The sequence below is a fragment of the Momordica charantia genome (genome assembly GCF_013281855.1).
Source record: "Momordica charantia cultivar OHB3-1 chromosome 7 unlocalized genomic scaffold, Mcharantia_2.0 BLBB01000007.1, whole genome shotgun sequence".
In the NCBI taxonomy this organism is placed as follows: domain Eukaryota; kingdom Viridiplantae; phylum Streptophyta; class Magnoliopsida; order Cucurbitales; family Cucurbitaceae; genus Momordica; species Momordica charantia.
Window position 1 is genome coordinate 3,671,092 of NW_028275165.1, and position 14,163 is coordinate 3,685,254.

A 14,163-nucleotide genomic window follows, 5' to 3' on the forward strand; every position below is an offset into this window, starting at 1 on the left:
GACCACTACATTTTGTTTTTTGCTCTTCCATGTAACTAGATTTCCCCCAACAAAGGAACAGTAACCAGAAGTAGATCTTCTATCGGTAGCGCTCTCAGCCCGATCTGCATCAGTACGAACTTCTACTTGGAAATGGTTATTCTTTTAGAATAAAATACCTTTTCCAGGAGTTCCCTTCAAATATCTCAAGATTCTGTAGACAGCTTCAAAATGAGTTGGTCCAGGTACATGCATGAATTGACTTACCATACGTATACCAAATGCAATATATGGTCACGTATGTGACAGATAAATTAATCTTTTCACAAGTATCTAGTACTGTTCCCTATCCTTTATTTCCTCTGCGTTTGCTGCTTGTAATTTCAAGTTAGGTTGAATAGGAGTTTCTACGGTCGTGCAATCAAGCAATTCTATTTCTCCAAGTAAGTCAAGAACATATTTTCTTTGATTAACGAATTTCTTTGATCTTGCAAATTCCATCCATAGAAAATATTTTAATGTTCTCAAGTCCTTGATTTGAAACTCACTTGCCAAATTTTTCTTAAGATGAGCTAGTCATGCTTCATCATCACTAGTGAGAATAATATCATCTACATAGACAATCAGAATTGAGATTTTATTATTCTTAAAGTGTTTATAAAATATAGTATGGTCAGCTTGACTTTGAAGAAATCTATAACTCGATATGACTTTTTCGAATCGTTTGAACCAAGCTCTAGGAGACTGTTTGAGTCCACAGAGAGATTTCTGTAACCTGCAGATTTTATTCCATCCAAGTTTCTTTTCAAAACCTAGTGGCAAATTTATAAAAACTTATTCGTCAAGGTTGCCATTAAGAAAAACATTTTTCACATCAAGCTAGTGAAGATGTCAATCTGAATTAACTACAAGAGACAAAAGAACTCTAATAGAGTTAATTTTTGCAACAGGAGCAAACGTTTCCTGATAATCTGTCCCGTAGGTTTGAGTGAAGCCTTTAGCTACCAATCTAGGTTTGTATCTCTCGATGCTACCATGTGCATTACATTTTACGGTAAACATTTACATCTCACTGGTTTCTTATCTTTTGGCAACTCTACTATATCCCAGTACTGTTTTGCTTTAGAGCATTCATCTCCTCCATGACAGCTCGTTTCGAATTTGGATCTTCTAAAGCTTCATGTATATTCCTTGGAACAAACAAATTAGTTATCCTAGATGTGAAGGCTCTATGACTATTTGATAGTTTTTCATATGAAATGTAGTTCGAAATAGGATATTTGGTATAACTTCGAATTCCTTTTCTGATGGCTATGGGAACATCAAGACAACAAGTGAATTATTTTGAAAATTTGAAGAAAAGGGATTACTAGACAAAGTTAAAGAGGGAGGATTATCAGACAGTTCAGTTTCATTTCTTGAAGTCTCATATTGGCATTGTTAAGGAGTAACTATTTGATCTTGGTTCCCCTAATTGAAATTCCTTATACTATTAAACTTTAACACAAAACTAGGATTAACAGAATCATTTTATGGTATTTCTCCCCCTGATTGGACAGTTTTTATACTTGGTATCGAAGGACTAGTAAAATCTGAACAGACAGGACTGGGAAGAGGAACAAAAATATCCCAAAAATTATCTTCCAAATTCATTTTCTCCCTCTAAGAGAATTATGGGTAAAATATAGTTGATTTTCTAAAAAAAGACACATCTATACTCACAGAAAGTTCTTTTGTTTGAGGATCAAAACATTTATAACCCTTTTGACCTGAAATGACTAGGCGTGTGAACGTAAGTAGTACACCCAAAAACTTTGAGAGGTAGATCATAATATGTGCGAGATGTTGGAAAAACATTTTTAAAGAACTCAATGAGAGTTTTGGAATTTAAAACTTTAGTAGGCATTCTATTTATTAGGTAGGTCGCTGTGAGAACCACTTACCCCCATAAATATTTTGGAACATGCATAGAAAACATTATAGCATGTGCTACTTCAAGTAAATACCTATTTTTTCTTTCAGCAATCCCATTTTGTTGATGAGTATCCCGACAAGTAGACTAATGAACCATACCTTTTTCTTTCAAAAAGTTACCCAAAAACTCATTAAAATACTCAGTGTCATTATCAGAATGTAAAATACAAATTTTTGTTTCAAATTGAGTTTCAATCATCTCATAAAAGTTTTTGAAAATGTCTTTCACCTCAGATTTTTTTGACATTAAATAAACCCAAGACAGGCGAGTATGATCGTCAATGAATGTAATAAACCATCTTCTTCCACTATGAGTACTGATTTTAGAAGGACCCCAAACATCACTATGAATTAAGTAAAATGGTTTGGAAGCTTTATAATGTTTGGAAAATATGTGGAGCGATGATTTTTTGCTAAAACACAACATTCACAATTAAAATATGAACAATCAATTTCCTTAAATAACTTTGGAAACAAATATTTTAAATAGAAAAACTGTAATGTCCTAGTCTACCATGCCAAAGCATAATTTGTTCCCTAACAGAGAGAGAACTAATACTACTAAGACCCCGAGTTATTTTATTACTAAAGGTACCTTCATCAAAGTAGTAGAGACCATCAAGCATCCTACCGTGCCCAATTATCCTCTACGAGTTCTGATTCTGAAAAATACAATGGAATTCAAAGAAAGTAACACGACAGTTAGAATCTTTAGAAAGTTGGTTGACAGATAAAAGATTATAGGCTAATTGTGGAACATGGAGGACAGACTGTAACGAAATGGTCTCAGTCATTTTAATGATTAATTTTCCTGCAACGGAAGAAAAACTATCATCTGCAATTCGAACTTTTTCATTGGAATATGAAGAAATGTATGATTCAAAGAGATTAGAAGAACTTGCATATAATCAGAAGCTCCATAATCTATAATCCATGGAGATGAGTTACTACACGAGAAAACCTTAGAATAAATACTTGTTTGTGTAAAGGATACACATGAATTATTCGAAGTTAAATTGGTGGATAGCAATTTCAAGAGTCAATGAATTTGCTCTATACTTGAGTCACCATTATTGTCACCAAACTTTCTTCTATTATTGTTTACAAAAATTTGGACCGTTTTAAACGAACAAATTGTTCTGAACCACGGTTGTCAATTGAACCAAATCAGATTATAATTAACCAAACCAAATCAGGCAATAAAGAGATAAAGGATAGTCAAACCAAACCAGAAGCAGACCAAACCAGCAGGACCAACTCACAGCACTGAACCAAACCTCATGAACCAAATCGGTCTAGGGTTTAAAAAAACAGAAACACACTTGAATCTGAAATCTTTTAGGTCTTTGACTTCTGGAGGTTGAGGAGGCAGCGGTTCCTGAGTCCACGAAGAATAGATCTGTGGAGAAGAAGCGGCCTACACGATGGGACCGATTGACAGACTGGTGGCAGACAAAAGTGTGCGATGGCGAACAGATGATGAATGACGACCTAGCGAACGACAGACGGTGGATGAACAGATCGAAAAAATATGTGAATGACGCCGATGGATTATGATTGTGACAGATAGGACGATTGTGTAGATTGACGTAGAGGACGATTGCGACGATCTGAAGATCGATCAGCGTCGCGACGACAGGTCTGTAAATGGGACACCGGCGGATTGACGTGAGGATGGCGGATCGACGGCAACAGTTGTGTTGCCGTGGGGAGTTTGTCGGAGGTAGACTTACTGGAAGGAGGAATGGATGATGGCAAGGGTTTTGATTGATGGTTCGGGTTTATAATTTAGGGTTTGATATTTTTTATGATGGTTATGGTTTTAAGAGTTAGGGTTTATTTCCTAAACTCTGATACCATGTTAATTTGAGTGAATAAAAATATTTTGCTATATTCAAACATGTAACTTAGGTCTTCTTATATATAGGAGAATGACCTATTACAAACAAGAAAAGTAATAAATACCATAAAGACTAATATATTAACAACTAATATTGACAACTAATATTTACACAAATATTGATAAATCCAACATATAAGATGAGTTGTTTCAAGCTTCCGATCAAGTTGTGGAAAGAGATTAACTCTCTTTGTGCCAATTTCTAGTGGGGTTCTTCAGACAAAGCTAAGAAAATTCATTGGAAAAGATGGAAGGAGTTGTGAGGAGTAAGGAGGAAAGAGATATGGGTTCAAAGAGGTTAGCATCTTTAACCAAGCTATGCTAGCTAAACAAAGTTGGAGAATAACAGCGATAGTCTTCTTGCTAGAATTATGAGGGGGAAGTATTTTGTGTATGGTAACTTTATGAGAGGGGGAAAACCCCTTCCTATGTTTGGAGAAGTTTAATGGGAGCATTTTTTAAAGGGATGTAGATGGAGAATAGGAAATGGGGCTTCTATTACAATTGGACACGATCCATGGATACCAAGAGAAGGTAATTGTGTTCCGGTTTTTGTGAACAATGAGATGAAGAACAACTCAGTTACTTGTATTTTGCGACAACAAGGAGGGTGGAATGAAGAGCTTGTTCGTGCGAACTTTTGTGCAGATGAAGCGAAGAAAAATTATTAAGATTCCTCTCTGTAGTACCAGACAAGAGGATGAAATCATTTGGAACCTAGAAAAAAGGGTTCTTTTCTGTTAAAAGTGCCTATCATTTGGGTCTCAACCTGGATAACGCTAAGGTTCTCCTCCTCTTCGGATGAACATTTGAGACATTGGTGGAAACTTTTTTGGATGATTCCGGTGCCACCTAAAACTAAAATTTGTTGTTGGAAGAGCTACGATGATATTTTGCCTACCAAAATAAATCTGTTAAAGAAAAGCACTACTACTGATTTGTTTTGTATTTTTTGCAGAAATAGAGAAGAAATCATCCAACATGTCCTTTGGGAATGCAAGATAAGTAAGAAAATTTGGGGGCATTCTTTTGGTCCTGATATAGAATCTGTCTTTTTGAACAAAATAAATTGGACCGACAAGGACTATTGGGAGTGGATCCTGAAGGGAACAAGTGCAGATGAGAGATGCAAGATTATGATTATAACATGGCAAATTTGGGAAGCAAGGAACAGAGTTATTTTCAGAAGCGACACATCAGAAATAAAGGAAATTCAACATAAAATATACATTCATATTCAACAAAATTCAAGAAATCGTATTTTCCAGCCGAGCAATGAGAATACCAGGCGAGTTAACAACCAGGGGAGACAGGAAATTTTGAGTACCAATCTGGTAGCGATAGTAGGAAATTTGATAGACGCCCACGAGGGGCTTCGAATCCTCCTCCAACAAACAGCTGGAAACTAAATACTGATGCGGCTTGGAAGGTGGACAGAGACACCGGCGGTCTGGGATTGATTCTCACAAATGATAAAGGAGAAATACTGCTAGCAGGATGTGAATTAACCAAGGACGATAGAGGGATTACTTACCTCGAACTTTTGGCAATTCTCAAGGGGCTCACAGCCGTTCGAGGAAAATTTTCAGGACCACTTCACTTGGAATCCGACTTGCTGGAGGCAGTTCTTCTGCTTCACAGACAGATGCAAAACATCACCGAAATTAGGTGGATTATTGACGACATTCGAAATATGGAAGATGAAGTGCGGCTGATTACAACAAACACATTAAGAAGGCAACTCATGGTATTGCTCGCAAATTAGTGGAAGAAAATTTGGAGAATCAGTGGACATCTGATTTTCCCATTTGGTTGTTGAATTTAGTTCAAAAGGACCCTGGTTTTCTTGGTTAATAGTATTTTTTTTCCTTTCTCAAAAAAGAAAAACAAAAAAAAAAAAAGTTAGCATATAGTTGAAACTATCTGAAAAATTATAATTATTTCGTAGAATAAACACATGGATAACCAGTATGCATGAGATGGTAGTTCCAATTAGTACATACCATTTTAAGACGTAGCTAAATACATCCATAAATTGCAATATCAAATATTTGAAATCCTTAAACTTGAAAATAATTTTTATTATTTGCCAACATGAGGATAACTCAGCGGTAATTGACATGTACTCCTTTTCTCGATATCGGAAATTGAATTCCCCATATCTCCAATTGTTGTATTCAACAATAATAATAATAGTAGTAATTTTTAATATTTGATAACTTGGGCATGTCTTTTCTTGTAAAATAGTGTAATCAATGATTTATAATATTGTTGCAATTTTTAAATTTGAAATATTAATGTTCAATAGCTTTATTTACTTAGTAGTTTCATATCATTCACTGTTTGGGGAAGGGAATACCCTGGACCCCTATTGGTGCTCCAAGATGGCTCATGAGTCATGCCCAGCTCGGATAGCCGAGATAGCCGCCACTAACGCCGACAAATGCTAAGTATGAGGGCCGAGGTGAACCTGGCCCAGGTCTGACCTACCGGGGAGCTCGGTAGGGGCCGATGTGAGCAACTGTCTGCGCCGTGATTATCGGGGCGTAACCGTCGGTCCCGAGATTACCGGGTGTAACCGACGGTCCCGAGATTACCGAATGTAACCGTCGCGAGATTAGCGGGACTACCACACATGAGTAGAGGACCTCACTCCCCGATCAGGTACGACGATTTCTGGCCTCGAACTAAACTTGGAATCCGACCTATACTGACTTGATCGTCGGAGTGCTCACCTTTTTGTGCAGGTCCGCCCAAGTGTTCAGGTCGGTCTGGAGGCCGAGTTCGAGCTGCAATCTGGAACACACTGTTGTGCATATCCTTGCATAAACATTTGGCGCCGTGTGGGAACGACAATCTAAGTCATCCCAATTCTTTTAAACCAACACGCGAGCGAACGTGGTTCAACCAGCGAACTCGACCAATACGACAGATGGAAGGACTATAGCTGCCAGCGATGCCCACCAAAGGGAGGTCGGAGCAGCAGCGGTAGAGGGGCAAGGTCACGACGGCCTAGCAGCGGAACCCCTCCGCAGGTCGGCACGGATCACCGCGCCTGCACTACCGCCTGCGCACCCGAGGACTTCCCAAGTGGTCACCCAACTTAGTTCTACTCTCGCCCAAGCACGCTTAACTACGAAGTTCTGATGGGATCCGGTACATTAGTGCTGGTATGGCGCCGTCTGTGGGAACGACAATCTAAGTCATCCCAATTCTTTTAAACCAACACGCGAGCGAACATGGTTCAACCAGCGAACTCGACCAATACGACAGATCGAAGGACTATAGCTGCCAGCGATGCCCACCAGAGGGAGGTCGGAGCAGCAGCGGTAGAGGGGCAAGGTCACGACTGCCTAGCAGCGGAACCCCTTCGCAGGTCGGCACGGATCACCGCGCCTGCCCTACCGCCTGCGCACCCGAGGACGTCCAAGGCCACCCGTGGCCGAGGTGGGACCTCTAAGAAAGGCGCCCGAGGTCCAGCCCCGGATCCAACAAGCGAGAACCTTGATGCGCTCAAGAGAGAGATGGAGGCAATGCGCACACAAATGCGCTCCATGGAGGAAATGTATAACGAAATGATGCTGGCTGCAGGCGCAGGGTCCCGATATGAAAATTGAGTGACGCGCGTGGACGTACGCGAGCAAAGGGGTTCCCACCTCGGCCCGACCGAGGAGGAACGTCCCGAAGACAACGAGAGCGAGGGGTACACTCGCCAGAGGGGAGACCTCCGTGAGCATCTCAACAGAAAGAGAGGCTCGTCTCTCCGAAAAGGGCAGCCACCATCCCGCTCACACAGGAGCTCCAACCAGCAGGCTGAATCCTCTCACAATCCCGCAGGGATAATCACAAGGGAGGAGTTCGACCAGCTGAAGGGGAAGCTCGATGCTCAGGTGGAGGCCTTAAAGGCCAAATGTGAGTAGAGAGATGATTCACTGAACGATGGCGACTTGGGAGAATCGCCTTTCACCTCGGAGGTTTTGGAAGCACCAATCCCTCCGAAGTTCAAAGCTCCTACCGTGAAGCCTTATGACGGGACGAAGGACCCCAAGGACTATGTTGAGGTCTTTGAAGGCCTCATGGACTTCCAAGCGGCATCAGACGCAATCAAGTGCCGCGCCTTTCAGATCGCGCTTACTGGCAGCGCGCGATTGTGGTATCGGAGACTGCCAGCCAGGTCGATCTCGACCTACTCTCAGCTGAGAAGGGAGTTCCTCGCCCAGTTCTCTTCTTGGCACTATGATAAAAAGACAGCGACCCATCTCGCCACCATCAGGCAGAAGGAGGGTGAGACGCTGCGGGAGTATGTCACCAGATTCCAGGAGGAGCAGTTGAGGGTTGCACACTGCTCCGATGACTCGGCCATGTGCTATTTCCTCACCGGTCTAGCCGACGAAGCCCTCACGGTGAAACTTGGAGAGGAGGCCCCGGCCACCTTCGCCGAGGTGCTTCAGAAGGCGAAGAAAGTCATCGATGGACAGGAGCTCCTCCGAACCAAAACCGGCCGACCAGAGCGAAAGATCGGCCGGGGCAGAAGTGGGAAAGATGTAGAAAGGGCAGATCCCACGTCCAAGGACAAGGGATCCTTTTCCAACGGCCGAGCTGAGTATCGAAGGGCAGAGAACAGACCTACCAGGAGCCGACGTTATGAGCGCTTCACCCCGACCACGATTCCAATTTCCGAGATCCTAACAAACATCGAGGAATCTGGAATGGAAAAACTACTCAAGCGTCCTGAGAAGCTTCGGGGAGCCCCGGAGAGGCGCAGCAAGGACAAGTATTGCCGCTTCCATCGGGAGCACGGCCATAACACGTCAGACTGCTGGGAGTTGAAGCGCCAAATTGAGGATCTAATTCAAGATGGCTACTTCAAGAAATTTGTGGGAAAGCCCAGGACCAGCTCAGCAGAGAAAAAGGAAGAGCGAAAGCGTTCAAGGACGCCGCCCCGGTGCACTGACCGACCTGCGGTCATCAATACCATTTTTGGAGGGCCAAGCGGGGGTCAGTCCGGACATAAAAGAAAGGAGTTAGCCCGTGCGGCCAGGCGCGAGGTGTGCATCATCAGGGAGCAGGGGCCAACCTGCCCAATCACCTTCGACGGTGCAGACTTGGAGGAGGTCCACCTGCCCCACAATGATGCACTTGTGATTGCTCCCTTGATTGATCATGTGGTGGTCAAGAGAGTGCTGGTAGACGGGGGCGCATCCGCTAACATCCTGTCCTTACCGACCTACTTCGCCTTGGGATGGACGAGGTCGCAATTGAAGAGAAGCCCGACACCGCTGGTTGGGTTCTCTGGAGAATCGGTCATCCCAGAGGGTTGCATCGACTTGTCGGTCACGCTGGGGCAGGACCAAACTCGGGTCACTCAAATGGCCGAGTTCGTGGTAATTGACGGTAGATCGGCCTATAACGCCATCTTTGGGAGACCCATCATCCACTCATTTCGGGCCATTCCCTCCACACTTCATCAAGTTTTGAAGTATCCCACCCCCAATGGCGTGGGCACGGTCCGAGGAGAACAGACCGCTTCGAGGGAGTGTTATGCCTCCGCACTCAAAGGCTCATCGGTCTGCGCCGTCGAAACTCTCGCCGGTAGGGGTGGGACACTCGAGTTCGAGGCCGACCTGCCGAGGAAGGAATTTGCCGCACCCACTGAGGAGCTCGAGCTTGTTCCTCTGCTTAGTCCCGAGAAGCAGGTAAGCATAGGAACCAAGCTGGGGGCCACCGACAGAGAGGAGCTAATCCACTTCCTCAGATCCAACTCGGACGTCTTTGCGTGGTCCCATGAGGACATGCCTGGCATAGACCCGCGAATTATGACGCATCGCCTCAGCATAGATCCATCATTCCGACCTGTGAAACAAAAGAGATGACCTATAAACAAGGAGAGGAGTGATGTAATTGTTGAGGAAGTTAACAAACTTTTGAAAGCTGAATACATAAGAGAAATTTCGTATCCCGAGTGGCTCTTCAATGTTGTATTAGTTAAAAAATCTAACGGCAAGTGGAGAATGTGCGTAGATTTTACGAAGTTAAATAAGGCATGCCCGAAAGATTGCTTCCCACTGCCGAGGATTGATCAGCTCGTGGACGCCACAGCCGGGCACGAACTGCTCACCTTCATGGACGCCTACTCTGGGTACAACCAAATCAAGATGCATGTCCCAGATGAAGGTCATACCGCTTTCATAACAGACCAAAGTCTGTACTGCTACAAGGTCATGCCCTTCAGGTTAAAGAACGCAGGAGCGACCTACCAGAGAATGGTGAACAAAATGTTCGCCAAGCAGATCGGCCGGAATATGGAAGTGTATGTGGACGACATGCTTGTCAAGAGCAAGCAGTCTAAGTCGCATCTCTCCGACCAGACCGAAGCCTTCGAGGTCTTGAGGGCATATCAAATGAAGCTCAACCCGGCTAAATGTGCCTTTGGAGTCTCTTCGGGAAAATTCCTTGGCTTCATGGTGAACAACTGGGGAATCGAGGCCAACCCCGAAAAGATTAAAGCCGTGATCGAGATGGAGGCACCTAAAACGCTGAGGCAGCTTCAGTGCCTCAATGGCAGGATTGCGGCCCTGAACCGGTTTGTTTCAAGGTCGACAGATAAGTGCCTTCCTTTCTTCAAGGTCCTGCGAAAGAAAGGGCCGTTTGAATGGACAGCGGAGTGCGAGCAAGCGTTCCAGCAATTGAAGAGCTACCTCTGTTCGGCACCTTTGCTCGCCAAGCCCATGACGGGGGACAAGCTCCAATTGTACTTAGCAGTGTCTGACAGTTCCGTCAGCTCGGCCTTAATCAGGCAAGAGGAAGCGCGGAAAAACCCGGTCTACTACACAAGCAAGGCTATGACCGAAGTCGAGACTAGATACCCTCAGATGGAGAAGTTGGCTCTCGCTTTGGTCACCTCGGCCCGACGACTTAGACCATACTTCCAAGCCCATATGGTGGTGGTGCTCACTAACTTGCCCCTAAAAAGTATCTTCCATAAGCCGGAAGCTTCTGGACGCCTAATGAAGTGGACAATAGAGCTAAGTGAGTACGACATCCAGTTCGAACCCAGAACTGCGTTGAAAGGACAAGCAGCGACAGATTTCATAGCCGAGCTCACACCACCCTCCGAGCTGCACGAGTCCGACCTACCTTGGACAGTCTATGTCGACGGATCCTCTAATGAGAAGGGGTGCGGAGTCGGGGTCCTCTTGCTCGGACTAGGAGGCGAGCGATTTGAGTACGCCTTGCGGTTCGGCTTCCAGGCTTCTAACAACGAGGCTGAGTATGAAGCATTTATTGTCGGCCTGCGAATCGCTATAGCATTGGGGGCCTCTTGTGTTAAGGTCTTCAGTGACTCCCAGCTGGTTGTGAGCCAGATCAAGCACGAGTACCAAGCCAAAGACACCCGAATGGAGAAGTACTTGGGCAAGGTCAGATCGTACCTCGCCCAGTTTCGAACTTACGAAGTAAGCCGGATTCCGCGAGCAGAAAATTCTAATGCTGACGCCTTGGCCAAGTTAGCATCGGCGTACGAGACCGACCTGGCCAGGTCGGTCCCCATCGAGATCTTAGATAATCCCTCGATCTTGGAGCCATATCTGATGGAGATCGGCGCTCCAGAATCCTCATGGATGGACCCGATCGCAGACTTCATTAAGGGCAACTCACCACAAGACACCAAGGAGCGCAGAAAGTTGGCAAGGCGGGCAGCTCGGTTCGTGGTTCGAGATGGGGCATTGTACCGACGTGGCTTTTCCCTGCCTCTGTTGAGATGCCTAACCCATGAAGAGGGCCTGTACGTCCTCAGAGAGATCCACGAAGGAGTGTGCGGCAATCACTCAGGCACCCGGTCGCTGTCAGCCAAAGTGATCCGACAAGGATACTATTGGTCGACCCTCAGCCAGGACGCCAAGAAGTTCGTTAGAACTTGCGACAATTGCCAACGCTACAGAACCATAATCCACCTACCTCCCGAGCTGCTCACCCCCATCTCGGCCCCGTGGCCATTCGCGCAGTGGGGGGTAGATATCATTGGTCCTTTCCCTTTGGGAAAGGGCCAGACCAAGTTCGCTGTGGTCGCTGTGGATTACTTCACCAAGTGGGCCGAGGCCGAAGCGCTCTCCCACATAACCGAATCCAGGGTCACGTCCTTCGTATGGACGAATATCATATGTCGCTTTGGTATACCGCAGGCCATAGTGACAGACAATGGGAAGCAGTTTGACAACGCCAAGTTCAAAGACTTTTGCAGCAAACTTGGCATAAGTCATCTTAGCTCGTCCCCCGCACATCCGCAAGCAAATGGGCAGGTGGAGGCAGTCAACAAGATCATCAAGCGAGGCATCAAACTTAGACTGGACTCCAAGAAAGGCAGGTGGGCCGAGGAGCTACCAGAGGTTTTATGGTCGTACCGGACCACCCAACGAGAGTCGACGGGTGAGACCCCGTTCTCCCTGGCCTTCGGCTCCGAAGCTGTAGTCCCGGTTGAGATCGGCATGCCATCTAACAGAGTAGAGCATTACGAGCCTACGACAAATGAGGAAGAGCTGCTCCTCAACCTCGACTTGTTGGAAGAAAGAAGAGCAATGGCCCAGCTACGCCTGGCGGAATATCAGGGCAGGATGGCCAGACATTACAATGCCCGCGTTCGACCTCGGGCCTTTCAGGTCGGGCATCTGGTCTTAAGGAGGGTCCAAACGCATGTGGGTGCCCTTGATCCGGCCTGGGAGGGCCCGTTTGAGATCAAGGGCATAGTCCGACCTGGGACGTACATATTGGCCGATCTGAAAGGAGACGTCCTCGCGCACCCGTGGAACGCGGAGCACCTGAAGCTTTATTATCCTTGAAATGCCAAAAGGATTTTCAATGAATCTATAAAGACTGTTCCAAAAGAATTATGATCGGAATAAATGTGATGATTTAATTTCATGCTTCCGAGTTCGACCAGAAATTAAATGGGGGCCACGGACTCCCACGCGATCACATTCCAGCAGTTGGTTCAAATTCAATCCTCTGAAGCCTAAGGGTACGAGGTGCGATGCCAAAACCACTGACGAACTTAAAATTCAAACCTTCAAGGCAAAGGGGCGATGTGCAAAGTTCAAGATGATCAAGCCTCCGAACTTGGGGGTACGAGGAACGATATGAAGAATAGCTACGGACTTAGGATTTTAGCCTTTCAACGTTTTTAGGTTAAGGGGGCGATATTAAAAATCTAGAGTTGGTGCAATGCATTGGATGCTAGACAGAGATTCAAATTCAAACTTTCAAATTATTTTAATTAAAGGCGCGACCTCAAAAGTAAGAGGTGCGAGGTGACATTAGCTGCAGTTCAAAGGAAAAGCAAAGAAAAGAGGTTGCCAACAACAAAGTAGAAACAAATGGGAGCCTCTTTATTGAATGAAGAGCAGAGCCAAGGCTTATAGACCTTGCAGCTCTGCCCTGACATTTACAAACAAAAAAGAAAAGGGAGGAAGAACAGCGAAAAGCCTCGTGAAGGGTGGTCGCCTAAGAGCCTGCTTGAGGAGCGCCTTCTTGAGTGGAGCCGACCTGGTCCTCTTCGGGATCGGAGTAGTCAGAGTCCAGATCTCTGACATACTGATCCATCAACGCTTGGGGGCCAGGGGTGCCGCCAGGCCCAGACGCCCACTTCTCGGCATACCTCCTTTTCAAACCGCTGAGAACGATCTGAAGGTCGGGCATGTCGGAAGCAATGCCCTTCATGAGGAACTTGAAGCCCGCGTTAGAAAAGTCCTTGGCAAATCCATCGAAGTCAGGATGTTGCCTAAACGATTCCTCCAATAGGACTCCATTGCTGAGGCGCTCCTTCGCCGTCTCCAGCTCGGCAGTCGCATGCTCCAACTCCTTATCCTTCGCTTCAAGCGCCTGGAGCATGTCGTCCTTCTCCTTCAGGAGCTGGAACTTCTCCTTCTCCAAGCCCCTGGTGATAGCGTGGGCAGCTCGGAGTTGGGCCTTGCGCCTGTCCTTTTCCTTCTTCAGCAGCTCGGCCTGGGACTCCACCTCGGCCTTTAAAGTCTCCACCTCAGAGTGAGCCTTCAGCAGCTCATCCTTCATGGTGGAAGAAGCAGCCTCCAAGGTAGTAGAGAACTCCTCTTTCTCCCTCGCTGCCAGAACTTCCCTCCCATCCAGCTCGGCCTTTACAGCCAGAGCCGACTGAATGGAGGCAACGAACGCCTGAGAAACGGTACAAGGAAAAAGTTAGACCGAACTACCTGTTGGGCGAAATTAAGCAAAAATGGGGACACTAGTCTTACCTCAGCGGCGTAATTGATGGTCCTCTGCAGGACGGACCCAGGGTCGCT

At 45.8% G+C, this 14,163-nt stretch overlaps 1 long non-coding RNA gene and 1 pseudogene across 1 annotated transcript; both read right to left on the reverse strand.

Annotated features, from left to right (window-relative positions):
- Positions 1-5,052: 5,052 nt before the first annotated feature.
- Positions 5,053-5,747, reverse strand: LOC148210019 (uncharacterized). The gene is made up of 2 exons (XR_015792149.1): positions 5,388-5,747; positions 5,053-5,303 (listed from the first exon to the last, which is right to left on the reverse strand). It is a non-coding gene; the product is annotated as an uncharacterized LOC148210019 (long non-coding RNA).
- Positions 5,748-6,917: 1,170 nt separating this feature from the next.
- On the reverse strand, positions 6,918-7,036 carry LOC148210020 (5S ribosomal RNA; annotated as a pseudogene).
- Between the last annotated feature and the right edge of the window lie 7,127 nt (positions 7,037-14,163).